Raw genomic sequence first — 21,049 nt, forward strand, 5'->3', positions numbered from 1 at the left:
ATCACTTTCTACAGAAAGAGTGAAAAGATAATTCAACCTTTCCTTAAACCACATGCATATATTCCAATAAACCTAAGCTTAATGTATCCCCAGTACATCTCCTTACCTGGATACCAAAATTGCTGGTGGCCACTCCAGTGTTAACTGACCCAAGGGAAAGTATGATGGTTGGTAAACTGAAATGGAAAGAGGGGTTTTACTAGACTGTGGCTAAAGCATCTTAATTTTGTGAATTTTATAAAAATATATGTAAAAATATTTGACCATGTGAGCACATTGACAAAGCCCCTGCAGGACCTTGGAAGAGAGCTGTGCAGTTGAAGAGCCTTGAAGCTTAAGATTCACTTGTTCCATAATTAATTCCCCTCTGCTTAAGGGACAAAGTAGTGAGAGCAAATTGACCCTTCCTTTCACCAACAAAGAGATGCATTATATTATCCATGTGGTTTACACTCTTGAAGACTCCTAATTATTGGATGATATTATTATGTTAAGATAAGGGTAAGAAGAAGTTGTTTTCATTAAAAATTAATGATTATAGCCACTAGTTTAAAAAGTTTATTTGCTCTTTAAACTAGACACTTAACCAAGGTCTAGTATGCACCACATATTAAGTCTAAATTACCAATGTACTCCCAGGAAGAACTGTGAAAATATACATGAATTATTTACTCACATACTTCAAACAGGCCGAATGAGTGTTTGATTTTATCTAATAGGTTATGTTTTGATTATAGACTGGTGACCTTGAACTTAGGAAACATTTATCTTTCACAAGAACATTTGAGTTTCCTAAGCCTTATATTTTACATTAGGAGACATAATAAACACATTAATATAGAAATCACTCTACATCTTAAGACATATCTTAGACAAACAAAAACAAATCCCATTGGAATTGAACTATAAAGAAAGGGTAAATTATTAATGGCCGATTTTTCTTCCCTGGCTGAGAAGTCATAGTTAGCTATAATATTGCTGATACTCTGGACTTTAAAGAATCCCGAGGCTGGTATTGGTGTTACTTATGCATAAAAAAGCTGTGGTTTATGATGGCAGCTACCTTCAGCAGAGACCCTACCCCTTACTGGCAGCATAAGGAAGCCCACAGTATCAACTTCCAGGTCAGATCATATTTCAGACTCTGGCCCAGCTATTTACTAGCTATGTCAATATTGGGCAAACAAATTAATTTCTGATGTTCAGCTTCCACTCTGTAAATGGGAACAGGTGAGCTGTAAGAATAATTTAGAGTAATAAAGTACCTGATTCTCCTTCCTCACATATGGCCACTTGATAAATGTTAATTCTCTTCTTCCTTTTCTCGCTTTTCACCCTATTTCCTCTCCAAGTGAACACACATCTTTATTCGTAAATCACTTTGTTCACTTAGCAAATGCTTGAGATCATCTACTACATACAAGGGCTTTTGCCAAGTGCAGAGCATTTGCAAAACTGAATAAGACATGGTGCCCTGTCCCAGGAGTTCATGCAGGAGTGGGGACAGTAAAAGCTAACCAGAGTGTAACGTGATAAATGTCGCCACGGAGTGTTCAGAATGTTCAGAATGAGAGATCCCATTCTTGTCTGCTGTATGACCAAGCTCTGTATTGCTTTTATTTCTAAGCATTCATTTCATGCGACATCGTTTCATGCTTTTCTATTTCAGTATATCCGTCTTGTGATTCTGTTACCTGACCCATTCGTTAAGAGTTCCTCACTTCCATTCTCCACACTGAAGCTGATGTCTGCTTTTATCTACTTTTTTCCATGCAGGGTAATAAAAATTTGAGGCTAGTACCCTCAAAACATTTTTGACTGTGCTCTCTCAATTAAAATAAATAAAATAAATAGAACATTCAGTCCAATGTAAATATGGTATTTATTTGCTTATATGTTATACATTTTTATTAATGTATTTTTTATTTATAAAACATGCAGAAAAAATTTGATGATTAAATTAGGCACTCTGCTGTTAAGCTCCATATGAGTTCATAAAAAATTCTGTGTCTTGCAAAATTGCTTAATAAAAATATTTAGGCTTGAGTTATTCCATAGAATTAGGAAGAGATCACTCAAAACCTAGAGCAATTTGAAAACAGAGCACAAATAAGAATGAGAAATATCTTCACACAAACATTAGTACCGTGAAATCTCCATAGAACTTGGCACCTAACTTCACTGTCAGACAATCAAGGCTTTGCAGTCTGGAATCCTGGGCTTGACTTCTTCCTTTAAGATGTAGGTATGGAAGGGTACTTGCTTCTAATAGAAACCATTTTCATCAAAATGGAAAATCTTATCCCAGGTGTGGGCTTTCTCATTAATCCACTGTTTTAAGTGAGGGGATATGTCTTGGGCAGTTTCTACAACTGCACTTGCATCTTAACCTATTGAAAAGCTGAGGAGTTCTTAAAATTCCTAAATAAGCCACTATTGGAGGAACGCCCCTCTGTAAAATTTTCAGCTCCATCCTTAAGGTTTTCAAACATTGCTAAGGCTCTCTCTGATTGTGAGAAACCTTGTACCTGATTTCTTCAGCACATTTACATTCTAGTAAAAAGTCATGTATGAACCAAAACTATTATTGTATCCTACTGATATCCCAACTTTTTTTACAATCACATGTGAGGAAGTTCATATCAAAGAAACATAGAGCAGAAGAGATTGTATTTTAGGGCTTCCCTGGTGGCGCAGTGGTTGAGAGTCTGCCGGCCGATGCAGGGGACACGGGTTCGTGCCCCGGTCTGGGAAGATCCCACATGCCGCAGAGCGGCTGGGCCTGTGAGCCATGGCCGCTGAGCCTGCGCGTCCAGAGCCTGTGCTCCACAATGGGAGAGGCCACAACAGTGAGAGGCCTGGGTACTGCAAAAAAAAAAAAGAAGAGATTGTATTTTTAAAAAAATAATAACTTTATGAGTAATACAAAAATATCTTAATTTAAATGAAAGATATCTTTAATATATGGCATTTTTCTCAATCTTTATAAAAGCAATCATTTTGGTAACCATTATAACTGAGATTAAATCATCTCACAAAAGCAGAATATACATGCTGTACAATCAGCATACACCCAGGGCAAGGTCTTTCAACAAAAATAGCAGGTATACATGTGTTTCAAATAATCATGTTATTTTTCACAGCTTTTCAACTGCTGCTCGTCAGACTCAATTCGATTGTTTCCTCTTGTAATTTACGTGATAGAATTGGCTTGTGCTTGAATTGTCAGCATTGACTTTAATCCTTGGTTTCTTGGAAAGAATCTTCTTAAGCCATATGTTCATATCATGAGGACTAGTTTCTTAAAATTGGTGCTCTAATCCATTACTTCACTGAAGCACATGCCTGTAAACTACAATATATTCAGTAACCTTAAAGCTCAAATACAATTGTAAGATTTCTGCTCTCCATTCCTTTGCCTTGTGAAACTCCTCCTTGTCCCTCGAGAGTCTCCTTCTTCAGTAAGCAAACTGACCGTCTGACCTATGCACTAAGTGAAAGTCTCAGGGTCAATCACATGTTAAATATTACTAATATTGGATCTCTTTATTTTCTTCTATGAAAATAATATAAAATCAAGTTGTAAGATTTTCTTCCAGCACCCAATGGATTATCATGCTCAGCCCCTCTGACCATCAGCTCTAAGCATGATGGAGCACATGTAACCTCACAGGTACTTGACCATCCTGTAAAGCCTCCCAATTAGTGCCCTTGTTTTACCATTGCATGATACACATGGGTTAGAGAGGTTCTTCTGGCACTACTTAGGACAATAGCTGTGTGCTTTTCTGTTAAAAATATTATTCACGATAACGTGTTTAAGACTAGTAAGGCAGATTTTATTCTGGTAGACTCTCTCACTAGATATAGGGACCACTTCAGTGTAGTTTTGCGAGTGGAGTAGAGAGATTGGACTCAACCCTGAATACAACAAGGAAAAGTGGGAATTTATAGTCAAGAAAGAGAGTGAGGGGGTCGGTGAATAGAAAATTACTAAGAGGTAACATTGGGGTGAGGGGGAATTTCAGCTAAACTGACCTAACAGGATTCTTGCTAAAGGCAGGCCAGGGTGTTCAGACATCATGGGGGATAGTGGAGAATGAAGAACCCCATCAGATATCAAGGGTGGGGATTCTGGCTAAACTGACTTAGCAGGATTCTTGCAAAAATTGGACAATGCAGAGACAAATACAGAAATTCAAAAGTGAGGATGTATTTGAAAAGAGAGTTCAGAGGAGCTTGACTAAAGTTTGGTCAAAAAGAGATTCTTTGTTAGTTTGCAGTCAGTCTAATTCTACCATTCTTCATTGAACTTTTCTCTATGAAAAGATTACAGACTAAGGCTGCCTGAGTTTGAAGTTGATGTAGTTTGTTAACTACTACATTATTATTAGATTCAGTTTTCATGTAAATCTTCAGTTAAGATGTTATTTCTCTATTCCAGCTCTGTCTCTCTATATTTATCTATCATCTCTCTTTTTGTTTTCTCATGACTGTTACAAAATATGGTAGCTCATTAAAAAAATGTTTTAAATATTTGTAGTCTGTTAGTCTGAGGTAGATTCTTGTTGTTGTTTTGTATGTTTCATTTCCATGTGTATTTATTATTTAACACAAGGTGGTATAGAAAAAGCAAAAATGAGTAATGAGTGTAGGTATCTGTTTTGAAATAAAAATTTAAGAACAAAGGACACATTTTATCCTATCTAAAATATAATGAAATTAAGTAGGGGCAAACTATTCAAAATGTTTTATGTTTGATAAAGACTTAATTAGGTGTTTCATAAATTGTTTAAGAAAACTTATTAAATGCGCCCAAACAATATGCATTTATGCAAAACTTATTAAATGTGCCCAGCTTAATGCATTTACGTTTACTAGTGAAAGAAAAGTTTGGTCCATGATTGTGAAAACAAGCTAATATATAGAATATACAGTTATAGGAATTGGTGGTTACTTAATTAAATATTAACTTCATGCACACCTCAGAGTTTTATACTCTTTATTTGTTGTTAAAATGGTTATAGGAAGTAACCCTATTTTTTGTAGCTATTTAAAATGGAATACATGAAAGAGAAAATATCTTTGTAATATCTAGCTAATTTATTCCTGTATCTATCAAGCCTGTTATTTCCATTGATGGCAAGTGCTCAAAAGAGCTTATCTTATCCCTTTAATTTTCAAGCATGGGCATATATAGACAGATATGTGTACATGTGTGCTTTTGATGCTGTAAATTCTTTAAAAAGACCAGCATGCGCCTTTTTTAGTTGAAAGTGGAATGCAGTGTGCAATAAGGATGAAATAACCCCTTGATAAAGATTTCTGGAAGACTAAGTGTTCAGTTATTTAAAAACAGGTAGCAACAACAATTGTATAGCCCACATCTATGTATACTATAGAAGAGATAGTTAATTTTTTAAAGTTACAATTAATATCAATTGCTCTTGGTTCCCTCATCTTTTAAGATTGAGGAGAAAAATTCTACATTAAGACCCCTATTAATAAACAATAGTGGGCTTCCCTGGTAGCGCAGTGGTTGAGAGTCCGCTTGCCTATGCAGAGGACGCGGGTCCGTGCTCCGGCCCGGGAAGATACCACATGGCGCGGAGCGGCTGGGCCCGTGAGCCATGGCCACTGAGCCTGCGCGTCCGGAGCCTGTGCTCCGCAAGGGAGAGGCCACAACAGCGAGAGGCCCGCGTACCGCAAAAAAAAAAAATAATAATAATAATAAATAAATAAATAAATAAATAAACAATAGTAATCAATGTTCACTAATAGATGAAAGTTAAGCCAGACCCAGATGATATTTTCAGTCAATTTTGAAGAGGCGTTTAACTGTATATACATATTTTTAAAATCCTATATTCATGTTTTTTACACCTTATCTTGGAATAAAATATTGCAAGCCTTGTCATTTTTGATCTTGCATAGTCCATTTGTTTCATTGTAAAAGTCCAAAACATTTGTTATCACAGAGCATCTTACTACGTTAAAGCTCCTCCAGTTATATCCCTTAAGAGGTTAATAAAAAAGCAATTTTTAAAGTTTTCCCCCCTTTTCTCCAGTATAACATTTCTCTTACATTATGCCCATTTTCTCTACAACCTTGCATTTTTCTCTTTTTGCCAAGCTTTATGATACAAGATATCACCTTTATGAAAGCATTGAAGAAACTGTGTAAAAACTTGGAATGAAAAATTGACTAGGCAGTCAATCTCTGCTAAGCAATTCAACCGAGTACAGTACCACATGTTTCAGTGCTTGTGGAAGTATTACAAAGGCTAGCTGCTGAATAAAGGCAATGGAATTTTATCTTTAAAACACTAAGATGTAGAACACTTGCATATATTTTATAGGAACATAGTAACTATGTCTAGTAATGAGGAAAGTATTTTATTTGGCTTTTTTGCATAAATGTCAACAACATGATCTTATTCTATGCATTTTCTCTAAGACAACACAATCAGTAAAATTGTGTTCCATGTACATATCAGTTATATTATGTTTATTCGGAAAATTACTCTTAAGAAATTTCTTTCTTTGCATTGCAATAAGACACAATTTATTTCTGACCAACACATTGCCTACCTTTATGTGTTGTGGAGATTTGCTATGATCACCATTTAGCTGTTATATAGTTATATAAATGCAAAGAATGATAGTGACTGAGAAAAATGTAAATTTACAGATAAGTAGGGAAATTACCATTTAGTTCCAATAGCAAAAATAAAATATAAACAGCTCAGTAATTTTTTGGGTTTGCTTTTATCATCTTAAAGATGTTAGTGTCATTCCTTAGATTAAATTATATATTCCATCTTGTGAAACTATGAGCCATCAAAAATAAAAAGAACATGTTTTTAAAATATGAATATGAATTACTATTATAATAAAAATTGAAAAACATAAATAGTATTTGTGGTAAGGATAGTAAACAAATTAGCAAAAGAACATGATAAAATTAAATGATTTTGGAGGGCAGCAGGTTTGTATGTTTTATTTATTTTGTAATTGTTAACCTTGCCATGCTCTTTGTTCATTTTTTAAAAACAAGTAGAGGAAGAACAGCTTGTCCAGGGTTTTTTACATGATTTATGCTGATCTCTGGGGTAAGTTTTCTTTCATCCCCTCAAGTCTACATTATTTCGCAGTCAGACTGTGATTTCAAAGAATTGTCTATTTGGTCAGATCTAACCATGCAAATCAGTGATACTTGCTGTACCTTCAACTCACTGAGCGTATATTTACTACCTGGGAAAACAAACCCACAGTTCTCAAAGTCCTCAGCACCCTGAGCTTCTCTGCCAGCTCTGGATTCCATTTCTCTACTGGAAGCTGCACTGTCAGGATTGTGATCACTGTATAGCACAGTATGTGATAAGCTGGTATAGAGGCTTCATTTCTCCAATTTCTGGCTGTTTGCTTTCTTTTTTTCTACGTGTCAATAAATATACATTTTTTAAGACTTTATTTTTTAGAGTAGTTTTAGATTTACAAAAAAACTTAAGATGAAGGTAGAGATTCCCATTTGCTCCTCCCACACACATGCATAGCTTACCACATCACCAACATCACTCACCAAAACACTACATTTTTACCAAGGAGGACCCTATGTTGACAAGATAGTTTCTTTTTAACTGTCTATGACCATGTACAATACATTCTGCTAAATTAGTCTCCCCTGTGTAACTGATTTTCTGAGCAGTTTAATTCTGTGAGAATCAGACCTCGCTGGTGAGAAACAGCACAAAACACATAAATGTGGTGGTCTTCTGTAATAGTGATCACCTGCCTCCAAAGCACACATTAATGTCATGAGTGGGGAATTAAATTCTGCTAAATATAATCAACATCATAAACACTGGTGAATTTTCAGTCATAGAAAACATGAAAGATTGTAGACTTGGATGAATAAACAAGGCTACATGTTTTAAGGCCTGTAGTACTGAATAAATTGTTACAAAATTTAGTGCTCACTTCTTTTCCCTTAAACATAATTCAGAATGGTTAATTTTGGCAATTTTAGTTCAGCTTTTAGGCCCAAATCAAAGGAATCATACAATTATTTTTATGTAAAAACTTTAAGTCCTTCAAGATATTATATAGCTTCTGAGTAGTATGTAAGTGATGATCTAAATGATATGTAAATGAAAATTTACTTTGCTAATTTTCTAAAGATATATAAAAGTTTGATGAAAACTTGAAATGATGATTCCCAGTGCACACTTCCTAATGAGCTCTAAATTCTCTTGGAAGTTTTCCTTGGGTCTTGAAGTCACCATTGGATACTGTGAATAAGGGGGAAATATGAGTTTGAACTACGTTGAAATGGGAACTACAAAAGAAGGGAAATTCATGACTCAAAATTAAGGACCTAGGTTGATAAAAGTTAAGGTAAGGAATCTTAGGAAGACAATAAAATATAGAAAATCTGGACAATTACATAAGGATTGAAAGAGACGTTAACAAAATACAACCATGGGCCAATGTGTTGGATGAAGATGTAGGCATACATTTTCAGAAATACTGCATTATACCATTGTGGCAATTAATAAACTGATTTATTCACGTATTCAACAAATATAACCTAAGCATCTACTATGAATATAGGGATTATGGTCATGAACAAAAAAACTTGGTCCTTGCTCTGATGAATTTTACAGTCTAGGAAGAGAAACAGAAAAGTAATTACTAATGCTTAAATAACAATTATTGACTGTGCTTTGAATAAAATAAGTTGTATGCTATGCACAGAGAGTAATTAACATAGACAATGGCTCCCGGAGACTCACCTAGTGATATTGTTACCTACGTTTGCTGTATTTTTATGTTCCTTAGTCATGTTGATCCTTCGGTAAAGGGAAATGCCTTAAGAAATACTTTTTATTTTGGAATTTGGAATTTGATGGGACATTTAAAAATCAGAAAACCACATTTTAGGGGTTTTATTCAATGAATTTCTTAAATCAGGAATTTATACTAGATTGTCTTTCCTACCTTCAGGTCAGATTAGCAATGGAAAAGTCATAGGCTCTGGAGCTAGAGAGATTTGGATTCCAGATCTGTGTCTAACATTTGTTAGTTGTACGAGTCTAGGAAAAATTTTGTTCGTTGAATCTAAGTTTCTTCTTCTTTAAAGTGTGCAAATATTATCAGCATCATAGGGTTATTGTGAGAATTAGAGGACAAAGATTTAGTCTCTAGTAAGTGCTTAATCAGTAGTCTTTTTCTCCAATTTCTTATTCCATGACTCTATGTTCATCTTTAGACCCTCCTGATAATTAAGATGACATCATTCGAAGTTAGGAAATCTAACTCCCACTCTGCTACTAACTAGTTGCATAACCTTGGCCAGTTCATAAAGACCTTTTGTTTCCCCATTTCTGATCTATAAAGTGAAAAATATGAACACAGTAATCTTTGTGGTTCTTCTGAATTCTATTTCTTTTTAAATTCTATATGTTGAAATATTTGAGTGTAATGAACAAGGATGAGAAGGATAGAAACTTTAAGTAAGTAAAATTTAATGTTTTAAAAATTAAGCTTATGTGCAAAACAGTTTGAGCACTTGTTGTGAGCCAGGCACTTTGTGAAACGTAACAGCGAAGATAAGTAAGACACAGCTCTTATCTACACGAGGGCTCAAGTGTAATGCCTGACAGTTTCTAAGAGCCAAAAACACATTGGGTAGGTGAAGACAGATCTGGGACCTGACATAATTCCTATAGTTGGAGCCACACAAGGCAGGTCCAGCTGACCACCAGCTTAGTGAGTCAATCAAGGTGCAGTGTCTATATGGCCAAGGGCTTCAGGAAGCATTCTGCAAAGATTTTCTGAGAGGATATAGGGGGTTCCTAATAGATGGCTAGAATGTAGCTACAGAGAATATAAAGGGACAATGCAGGCCAGAATCAGCGTATGATTATCCAGACCCCAGTGACTGGAATGAGGTCCTGGCGTATGATTATCCAGACCCCAGTGACTGGAATGAGGTCCTGGAGTAAAACTAGAGTCTCCAATGAGAGTCAAACAGGAACCAAAGGAGGATTTGCTCAGAACAGACAGGAGACCAGAGTGCTGGGCAAAACACAACTCAGGACTCCACAGCACAGAATGCCCTGTACTGCAGCTGCCATCTGGGAGATGAAGAAAGACCTTGCTGGACTGACCTAGACTGGTGAGGAAAGATATTGAGGGTATTTAAATACTCCCTTCCCTGTGTTTGAATGGTCTGGGTCAAGCAAATCAGCAGGAACAGTTCTAGGGAACAAAGGCATGAAAAGGTGGAGCAGTGAGGGGTACTGCCACTTGTCCCCTTCCTAAGCTTATCATGGAGTAGGAAGGCTAAGAGAAGTCTGCATACAAAGAAGAATTTGGCAAGGATCATTGGAAATTTGCAAGAAAAGGGACTTCAAAAGATGGAAGGTACACATACGGCTGAAAGGTTTATAAGCAAAGTTTGAAGAGATGGGGAGAATTTTGATAGGTTTTTGTGGTTTTCAACCTTGGCTGACTATTGGAATCAGCTGAATCACCTGGATTGGCTTGTAAATATGGTATGATTCCTCCCCTTTCTTGGTGATTCTAATATGCATCCAAGGCTGAAGAAACACTGTGATAGGAGACTGTTCCAACTAGTGGGACTGCCACAAGCAAAGACCCAAAGTTAAAGAACAGAGCTTATTTGGGGACCAGAGTCATCTAGTTTCAGTGGTGCAGGTGCTGGGGTGTTACACTGGAGGAGGAAAATAATACCTCATTACACAAACAAAGTGGGCCAATGACAAAGCCTTGAGAAATTAGCTAAACTAGGAGAAATGGAGGGACCAAGATAGTACAAGTTCTGGGAGCCAAGAATGGTGAGAGTTTTTGGAGAAATAGGGCTATATAGTGAAAATCTGAACACACAAATAGACAGAAGTCAGGAAAATGTAACACAAATTGAGAATGCATGCAATCTATTTTTCCTGCATTTTGGTCTTATATGATTACTAAGGTCACTAAAAGTGCTTGTTACAGTTTTATTGCATGATGAGCTATAGTTTTTCATGCATGTTTAGTGAAAAACACCCTACGTCTCAAATTCTTTACTTACAAAGTGGAGATTTAAACAACAAAAATCCTTGTCCGCTTAAAACTCCTGAGGTTGTTTTGAGGACAAGTGTGTGAAAGCTTTGTTTATAGCATCAGTTCTCAAAAAAAAGTAAAAAGTGGTTAAATCTTGAGCAAGAGCCTGTAGGTTAAGTTGTTATCAATAATAATACACAACCTGATATTCATTTCTTTAACACTCAACTTACCTAATCATTACTTAGGGAATTGGCAATTCCAATTTGTTTTCTATAACCTATTTCTCAAAGACGTTTTGCTCAAGCTTTCTCAAGCAAATCCCTTTTAGGTACTATCTGATCTTAGAAGGTTTCAGTTCATTCAAATCAGAAGATGCTGAAAAGTTAATGAGGGAAAAAACTTCGTGCCTGTTTTGACTTTAAAGACCCCGGGGACAGTAAGCCACTTCAAAGCCTGTCTTTTAATCTTCTCATTGTTGAGCTCTTTGTTGTGAGGGGACTAGGGGGTGTGATTTTTATCCCTGTAATCAGTTTCTGTCAAGACAAGCTTTGTAAACATTTGTTAAGGGGGAGTTACAGAAGTATTATGTGTGGTCACTGGTCTCTCACCCTTAGCTGATAAAAGGAGAGATGAGTGTCAAGACAGCAAACCTCCAGTCTGGATTAGCTTTCCTCTGGAGGCCTAGAAATGAACCCACTTTCCACAAACACACCTATAATGAAGGAAGATTGAATTTGAAACTGTCAGGCTGTGGAATGTTGGACTTTCTTCTAGAAAATATGGAAGGTAAAATCATTGGATTTTTTTTTTTCTTTTTTAGAAATATTTGGAAGCTATGATAAAGAAATCTTGAGAGTGGAGGTGGGGTGTCTGAGGGCAGAGAGACATCATTGTATCAACTAAAATTGTTATTTTAAAGGTTTATTATTTCAGTTTATGATCTGCTGTCTTCACATATAAATTGTGTGTATAAATATAATCTCAAAAATTTTCTACTTTCTATGTGAAAATGGGCTCGGAAATTTTTAAATTACATAGGTTCTTTATGTCTGTCAGGAAATTCAAAGAAACTCTTAAGAGTGGCCAGAAGTCACCAGGTAGAAGCAAACAGGGAAAAAAGTGAGGCTTGAGAGTATTTTTCTTATTTAAGGCAAATAGACTTTCTTCAGATTTATTCATTATTAACCAATGCATTTTAGGATTTGGTGTCTTTATAGTACATATTAGATTCATTATGATTCCATTTGTAGAGTTTAATGTTGTTGTATGTGGCCTTGATTATAGTGTTTTAAGGGCTATGTAACTCCCCTAGGCTTTTAGTTTTGCAATCCACACGGATAGCCTAATTTAGGCTTATATTTGCTCTGGAAACTTAGTGTCTATGTATAGATTTTTAAGTACATGTTTTTATTTGTACTCCTTTTTAAATGTGCTCTTCAAGTAAAGACCATTTTTACAAATTCTTAATTCATAGTACATTTTCTATAGAAATCTGTAAATAACTAATAACTCCTACCCAGTTTAAGGGTTGTATTAGCTGTCTCAGAGAATGCAATAATGCATTTTTAGAATTTTCAAGGTTTTTTGGGACAGTTATTCAGTGTCTCTGAAATAGAAGAACTTTTAATATAACAAAAGCACTGTTTGATCATGCACTGTATGGTTTAAATTGTAAAATAATAGGCAATACTATAAATTTTTAATACCTATTAATATCTTTTTGGGTTTTTTTCTCTAATAAAATAAGGAGACAGTAGTTCTTAGATCTTCCATATGCTTCCAAACATTTGATAATCTCTCATGTGTGAAACCATATAGAAAACTAAAACAGTGGGTTGTTATGGTTAGTAGAGGTGTCATTTCTCTTAACATCTGTGCTCCTTAATTGTCTAAAGCTAGAGTTAGAGAGGGTAAATTATGTTGGTTGATATTTCACCAATTGTCTTTTATGCCTTAGAGGGCAAAATTCTGGATAATTAAAGCACTGCCTAGAATTAGAATCCCTCACTTAGAGAAATTTGAAATGGAGTGTCATAATCAATTTCATTGTTGGACTTGTTCAATAAATTAAAGTTAAATATTAATCAAAGTCACACTATCACTATTCTAGTGCTGTAGAGAATTTTGAATCATCTTATGCTATTTCAAAACACTTTTGGGGGTTATATTCAGATTTATCTTTAATTTAGCAGTGGCTGGACTCAGAAGTCATTCATTGTTTGAGGGCCAAAGATACACTTTAACAAACCATGTTTTTAGCAAAAGTTTAAAGATTGTCAATACCCATTATCTGACAACATGATTTACTTATTATAATATGCTAAACTTCACAGAACAACCATAAAACATATTTACTAAGTGAAATAGAAAGTACAGCTTGGGTTGCTTAAAAAGATTCATATACAACAGTGAAGTGCACCATGGACAGAGTATACTTTCCATTTTTAGTTTTCATCCTGACTCCAGATTAACATTCTCATGAGGTGTAAATGTGAACACTTTATAGATGAACAATCATTGCACCTGAAGATGGTCCTGCAAGTATTAAGCCTTATGATCATAGACCAAGATTGTGTTCTAAAATCACTGCTAAAATAGTCTTGAGTTTATGCTACTCAAACTGATTGAGAGAGAAAGAATGATAAACAATCATTTGATATTTATTTCCTGAATGGCTCTTTAAAATTGATATGTATTCGTAGAGCATTGAAAGTATTAATGGAATAGCTTCTTTGCTTCCAAGTAGACTAACACATTATAAGTTGAAATCATGTCATAAAGCAGCCGAAATGTTGAGGCTAGACCACATGCATTTTTTCCTAAAAAATAAAATAGTTGAAATTAACCCCATACACTCAGATACAAAGACAATAGTTGATACATGTTTTGATATAAGATAAAGTTAAACAAGGGTGACTCATGGGCTGTATATCTATTGTATGCATAGAGTTTATTAATGGTCATCACAGAGACAATAACAGGTTTTACTCTATATAAGCTGCTGACCTTTTCTCTTGCAACTAGAGAATATCCTGGATCATATATGAATCATAATTTTCCTTGCATCACAAAATACATATTGATATTGACAAGCCTGAATGGTGCTCTATGATAAATATTATCTCTTTTTCTACAGTCAGTTTTATCTGGGACCCACAGGAAGTACCATACCCCCAGCTTTCTTCATGTAAACCAACTGCCTCTTTTTCTGTTCTCTATCTTCTTTCTCCTTATCTTTTACCTTCCCTTCCCCTCTTTATATGGGCACAAGATAGTCCGTGTTTTATTATTTCATATATTTTTTGAAAAACGATATATCTCATTCTTCATTTAAAAATTGGCATATAATGTATTTTTAAAAATTAGTCTCCCTGAATATAATAAAACAAATCTCACCCTTTTGTGATCTTTTACTTCTGAGGCCCTCATTTGAAATTTTTGGTATGTTTCAGTGATCTGGATTTAAGAAAGTTCTATTTTTACTATTTACTAGTGATGTTTATAGCTTCAGATGTATTTTTATTGCATTAATTGTTCTGAGCAGCAATTGTTACAGCAGTCAAAAAAATTAAAGCTCTGTCTGTTAAACTGTATTAAGTAACTTTTTCAAGAAGATGGATATACTATATAATTCATCCAGAAGATGCCAGAGTTTTAATTAAACAAAATATAAATCCTATCTGGGACATAGAGTAATACTGTAACAGGAGCTTAGTTTCTCATTCCTACTGAGAAACTGTTTACACTGGTAGTCACCTGCAATGTGGAAAGAGAGGCAGAATTCTCACATTTATTGAATGTGTCACCTGTTTGTGCTAAATGCAGATAAACTACACATTTACAAGCCTTCCTACTTAGCAAAATTTTAATTAATGTTAGCATTTCTAGATAAAATAAATACTCAGGGAGAAATCTCAATAAATACCAGGGATCATTGTTTTCTTTTCAGTATAAAACCTCATGAAATTAGAATGAAAATGGAACACCGTTTATTCTGTTGTCTGCTAGGCTTAGTTGCATATTAAAATAGTATACAAGGTAGTTCTGTAGTTGAAATGTCAGAGAACTTTGATAACCACACATCTTCTTTCAGTGACTGTTTAGCTGCTTGTCTACTGGTGTTTACAGAGCAAAATGATTGGAAAGCCAAGAGAAAACACCAAGTATCTGATTGGCTAAGGTAGTGCACATTCAATCTCCCAAAGTTTACACAGCAATTGAAATGACCTCTTCTATAAATAATGCCATACTTCCTGGTATTTCTATCATTTACAGCTTATAGTAGCAAGAGCAGGCTCAGCACAATATTTCTTAATCCCCCCAAATGTCTCAACCATACATAAATCCTCTGAGTCCTGGCAGAATCTTGTATTGACCTTCCAAGACTTTTATTGCTGTTTCATTCATTTTTTAATTGCCTCTTCTTTCTTCTTCTTTTTTTATTTCCTGAATCCATGAGCTGAAAATGGGGTTATAATTTTCATTTTCTTGTGAATGATGTCTATATAGTTTCTTCCCCATCACTCTGTCAGTGTTGTAGGAAAGCAAAGCTTCCCTGTTATGAAAAGCTAACTGAAGCAGATGAATCATTAGACTGATGAAAGGTCTGTTGGGGACAATCAGAGTCTTTCCTCTTAGCTGTCAGTTAACAATGACACCTAATCCTTAGCATTTACCGAGTGTAAAATAAAGGTCGTTAACAATTTTATTACCAATACTTTCATCCCTGAAGACTTCCCTGTCCCCAACTTTCTGTTCACTCTTTCTTTTCCCCTTCCTTTTTTCCCCATGTTTTGTTTTTGGTCATTAGACAAATCCTTACTGAGTTCCTACCATGGCAGAAGTTTTGCTTTGCTAGGGACTCCAGATTCAAAGATGACTACATCATTTTTGCAATTAAGGAACTGAGAGCCTGGTGGGGGAGACAGAGATGCAAGCAAAGAATTGTAATATTCTGTGAATACAGGCAGTGATAGAGGCATGAACAAACAGACACAAAGGAGGCATCAATTAAGTTTGGCTGGAACAGCGAGGATAACTTCACTTAAAGTGAAATTTTCTACCTAGGTCTTTAATAGAAATTTTGCAAATAAATAAAGAGGGAGAGAGGGAATACATAAATAAAAGCATGTCCAGGCAATGGCAGCTAGAATACAAAACTTAAAAAAAATTTATAAAGTGAGAAGAGTAAGATTGCAATTGAAAAGAGGACTGGAAATATTTTTGAAGCAAGATTGTTAAGGGCTTTGTGTGTCTCTAGAACTGGGGACCTTGTTCTCTGATGATGGATTGCTATCAAAGATTTTTAATCAGAGGAATTATCAAATTAAATCTATGACAGTAGCATGCAAAATCTATTAGGACAGGAACTTTGTTTCAAACAGTTCTAAATCCCTGAACAGGGTCGGCAGGCAACAGTAAGTACACACTTAACCAATGTCTATCCTAAAGATTGCATGGGGTCAATGTGGCAGTGGAATTGCTAATGGAAGGTATCAGAGATAGGGGTACTGTGAGGAGACAGTGTAGTAGTCTAGGTGAGAGATAATGACAACCTGAACTAGGGAAGTGGGCGTCAGTTGGTGAGAGGTGTAAACTGGAGAGGTGCAACGACTTTGGAAGTGGTATTGACAGGGCTAAGTGACTGATAAGGTCTGGGACATCCATGGGGAGATTAAAGAGTCGTACAGTAGGACTAGAGTAACTTCCAAACAAGATAAGAAAGGCAAGAGAAAATGCACATTTGGAGGTGAAATTGATGATTCTTATTTGGGGATACTTTATGTTTAAACTCAGTATAGTACATTTTTCATCTACATAAGAGATGGAGATGTAAAATTAAGAGCCATCACACCAGGGTTAATAGCCAAGCATGCAGAAGCAAATGAGATTCCTCAGAAAGAACCTCACACTAGAAGGTCACTATTTATGGGGAAGCTAAAGTTATCCAAAAGAAGAGGAGGAGGAGAAACAACCAGAAAAGTAAGGGAGAGGTTCCAAGAAAACTGCATATAGTCCACTCTCTCCTCTTCTCCTCTATGACTAACGTTCTTCTGGTGGTCTTTGAAGACACAACAGGCTCGAAAGTGGGGGTCCGGTAAGCCAATAAAGAGGCAAGCCTGGTGGGAAGGAAAGTTTGCTTTATTTCCAAGGCCGGCAACCTGGGTGGAGAAGGGAAGACTCCTGTCCAAAGGCCCACTCCCCCCCACACCCCAACAATCAGTGGGCAAGAGTTTTTGTAGGTTAAGGGAGGGGGCTACATGCAGAAACAGCACAGTCAGCTCTGACAGTCTTCTTGAAATTGGTCATGTGGTGGTCTGATCAGCATCACCTTGATTGTTTTAAGTACAGTTAACCTTCAGTTCCAGGGTCTGTTTTTTCCCATTTCTTTGACACCAGTTCTTGGAAATGTGGCAGCTTACATCATGGCTACGATCTGGTTGTCATGTATACTTCTTCCACCTGTTGGGAGTTTTGGTCTATATGAAACAGCTAAAAGGATATGGCTCAGAATATTATCTATAGTCCTTGAAGAGGAAATAAAGGTCGTTGACTATGCTTAATGAGTGTACACTATCATTATTTAGTCTTGTTGGACTGTTTTCCTTTCTATCTGCATTTTCTCACTTCTCTGATTAAACTTATTCTTTGGCTAAAGTTTTTCCACAGACAAAAGGCAGGCTGAGGACATGGGAGGCAAGGACCATAGGGTCCTGCTCTGTTTCACATCCACATCAGACAACATGATTGATGGTGGAAATTTTGTTCATCTTCCTTTGTCAACTCTAGGCAAAGTTGAATAACTTAGGAATTCAATGACAGTGGATGACTAAATCCCCCGTTATTCTTTACAGTATTTAACAGGCAGGAGACAAAACATAGCACTGGAAAAGGAATCAAAATGAAGGATATAATTTACTTATTTACTGATGTCAGCTTCTGTAGCTTACCATGGAGAAGTTTACACTGGTGAGCTTAGAACCAGGACTGGTGCAGGCTGTGGAAATTTGTCTGTGCTATAATCAGTTTCTCATGTTAAAGGCATTCATCCCAAAGAAGATCACCTGGGATCCAACCACCAAGACACTCATGAAAGGCACACATGGGCTTCCCTGGTGGCGCAGTGGTTGAGAATCCGCCTGCCGATGCAGGGGACACGGGTTCGTGCCCCAGTCCGGGAAGATCCCACATGCCGCGGAGCGGCTGGGCCCGTGAGCCATGGCCGCTGAGCCTGCGCGTCCGGAGCCTGTGCTCCGCAACGGGAGAGGCCACAACAGTGAGAGGCCCGCATACCAAAAAAAAAAAAAAAAAAAAGCACACATATAAGTGACATAGAATTTGCCCCATGCCCTCTGAGCATCTGGGCTTTCCATCTTTCGCGTTTGTTTCCTGAGAAAAACTCTTTGCAGGGGAGATCTTTTTTTTTTTTTTTTTTTAGTTTTTAGTTTTTGCTACTATTGATATGGGATGTTCTGCATCAATATATTATGGCAGAATTCATATTTCTAATTCCTAATTCCTTAATATGTATCCAGCCTGACTTCTGTCTGTTCCATTTTTGAAATCAGAGTTGATTCTAAAGACAAATGATACAGTGTATGAATGAAGAGTATTATATGGGAATTTTGCTTAACAGGCTTATGGAGGATGAATGATCACCAAACCAGCTTTAAAAAGCTAAGTGCATTCACATCTTATTTCTTAGTATTTTGATATTGTTTCTAGGCTGCCTGCCTGATAATATGGAAATGTAATGCTAGTTCCCAAAACCTGTCTGAAAGATTTATAGGTCATTTCTCTCTTCCAGTGGTTGTATGTAGATCTCACATCACGGTCTATAGTGATCAATTACCTTAATTCCATGGTAGAGAGTACTTTAATATAAAGTTAATGGCTTCTGTGACTAAATTCATAAGAATAATTACCTTATTGAAACAAAAACATAGGAACACAAAGAGCTCCCGCTCCTAAGTAAGCATGTGCCCCTTGAAATCAGGTATAGCTAAATAAATAGACTATTTGGTGGGGTAGTTAAACCAAATTTCTGTGTTTTAATGAAGTGATAGAAATGTAACAGGAATATTTGCTGTAGTTTATTTTATTGACATTAGGTAATCAACATCGTTTGGCAATTGTCAGGTTAATATTACCTTTCTTTTAGATTTCCTACCAGTTCTTAATCACTTTCTTGTTATTGTTCTCCTTAAAAGAATTTTCTCCCCCAATCTCAAAGAAACGTCCATCTATTTCTCTTGTGGTCATCTCCTACCAAGAAAACAATATTTCTCTTATTTGAACCCTTCTTCCCCAACCCCATGCTGGGAATTCTAGCCTCTTGAAGTCTCCCCACTAGCGTTGTTGTAGAATTTCTTTGTAGAAGTGGCTCATGGCTAGAATGTGTTTAGAAGTGGGTGCCAGATTCCTCTTCTTGAAGTTTCAATTTGCATAGCAAGCACAGTGTGTTTATTTGTTTGTTTGTTTATCGGGGGTCATGAAGTTAAAGTTCCTCTATCCCAATATATTTCGCCCCTTACTATCTCCTTATTCTACCGATGCTTAGACACCTTGGCAGTGTTTCATGCTTGCTCTCTCAGTTGTCCTTTCAGATCCCAATGTTGCAACTGTCATTGTCTGCTCCTGCTCTGGGGATCTCTTTTGAATGTCACTTAATCGCAATGTTCTCTCTCAATCCTCTATTCAAATATAGAATTTTCTGGATTGCTACTCAAGATATTATCTTCTCTGCATGACCTATCACGCTCCAATGTTAAAGTGAATACTTTATACCCCATGAGTGCTTATGGGGTATAAAGTGCTGGATGCGCTTCTATAAAGCACTATAAAGTACACTTCTTTGAACTCTCAAAATCTTTCATGGAGTTTGGTTTGAACATCTCTTGTAGATTTTATTGCCTTTATTGAAACCCTTCCACCTTAGACATTGCTTATGTACCATACTGAGGATAATATGATTAAAAGGCACTGAGCACTACATCACATGAGCCTTTCTCCTCTTCAGCAGTTACCCACTATCATGGGACAGATGTGGAGGTCTCAATCCTTCCCACAGGTTGAGTTCTTTCTTGAAAAAATCCAAAGCGACACACCAAGTCAATCCCCACTCCATCATATTCTCAGTGTGAATGCGAGTGTGAACACTGATCAGTTTTGAAGCAAAAGCACCACCCACTTCAAGTCAATATTCATTCAAAAGACAAGTGTGAGGGAAACCACTCTATACACTTCATGTAAATAGATTTTTTTTTTTTTTTTTTTTTTTTTTTTGCTTATTTAGTTGTGTGTTTATAGAGCTGGAGAAACTGCAGTGCTGAAGCAGGACATGATTGGCTAGGAGGTCAAGGATTTCCTTGTAAGTCTGGCAGGCCCTGTTTTCTAGGGTAAGCTGAGTTGGATGATTGTGATTGGTGTTAGATTTCTGTGACAGTGAGGCATTTCCCATAAGTGCAGGCTGACTTCATTTTGGTTTGTGACCTGGGCCAGGCCACTGGAGAGGCCTCCATTTGGCGTCCCGATACACAAATTAATGTTATCATGAGTATTAACACTGAAGCTAACAGCTTTCCACTTCTCTCTCCTTGTGGCACTCGTCTTACTGCCTTTCTTATTCCTTTAGCTTCCTCCCACCATTCTTATATTTGTTCTTTCTCAGTTATCTTCTTCATTCTTTATTTATTTATTTATTTTTTGCGGTTACTGGGTCTCTCACTGTCGTGGCCTCTCCCGTCGTGGAGCACAGGCTCCGGACGCGCAGGCTCAGCGGCCATGGCTCACGGGCCCAGCTGCTCCGCGGCATGTGGGATCCTCCCGGACTGGGGCACGAACCCGTGTCCCCTGCATCGGCAGGCAGACTCTCAACCACTGCGCCACCAGGAAAGCCCTTCATTCTTTATTTTTGATATTTTCTCATCATTTTTCTTCTTTCTATGGCTTTCCAGTTTTCTTCCTTTCTTTTTTC

General features: G+C 36.6%; 1 protein-coding gene and 1 long non-coding RNA gene across 7 annotated transcripts in view; one reads left to right on the forward strand and one right to left on the reverse strand.

Annotated features, from left to right (window-relative positions):
- Window positions 1–21,049, forward strand: part of ARHGAP24 (Rho GTPase activating protein 24) — a 771,354-nt gene that overhangs the window by 642,107 nt on the left and 108,198 nt on the right. The gene's annotated exons all lie outside the window — the stretch shown is intronic.
- Window positions 1–21,049, reverse strand: part of LOC136794366 (uncharacterized) — a 135,540-nt gene that overhangs the window by 34,849 nt on the left and 79,642 nt on the right. For both annotated transcript variants that reach the window (XR_010841044.1, XR_010841043.1), the window contains exon 2: window positions 107–176. This is a non-coding gene — a long non-coding RNA (uncharacterized lncRNA). The remainder of the gene's footprint in view (window positions 1–106; window positions 177–21,049) is intronic.

This window comes from Kogia breviceps, chromosome 6 (assembly GCF_026419965.1).
Source record: "Kogia breviceps isolate mKogBre1 chromosome 6, mKogBre1 haplotype 1, whole genome shotgun sequence".
In the NCBI taxonomy this organism is placed as follows: Eukaryota; Metazoa; Chordata; class Mammalia; order Artiodactyla; family Physeteridae; genus Kogia; species Kogia breviceps.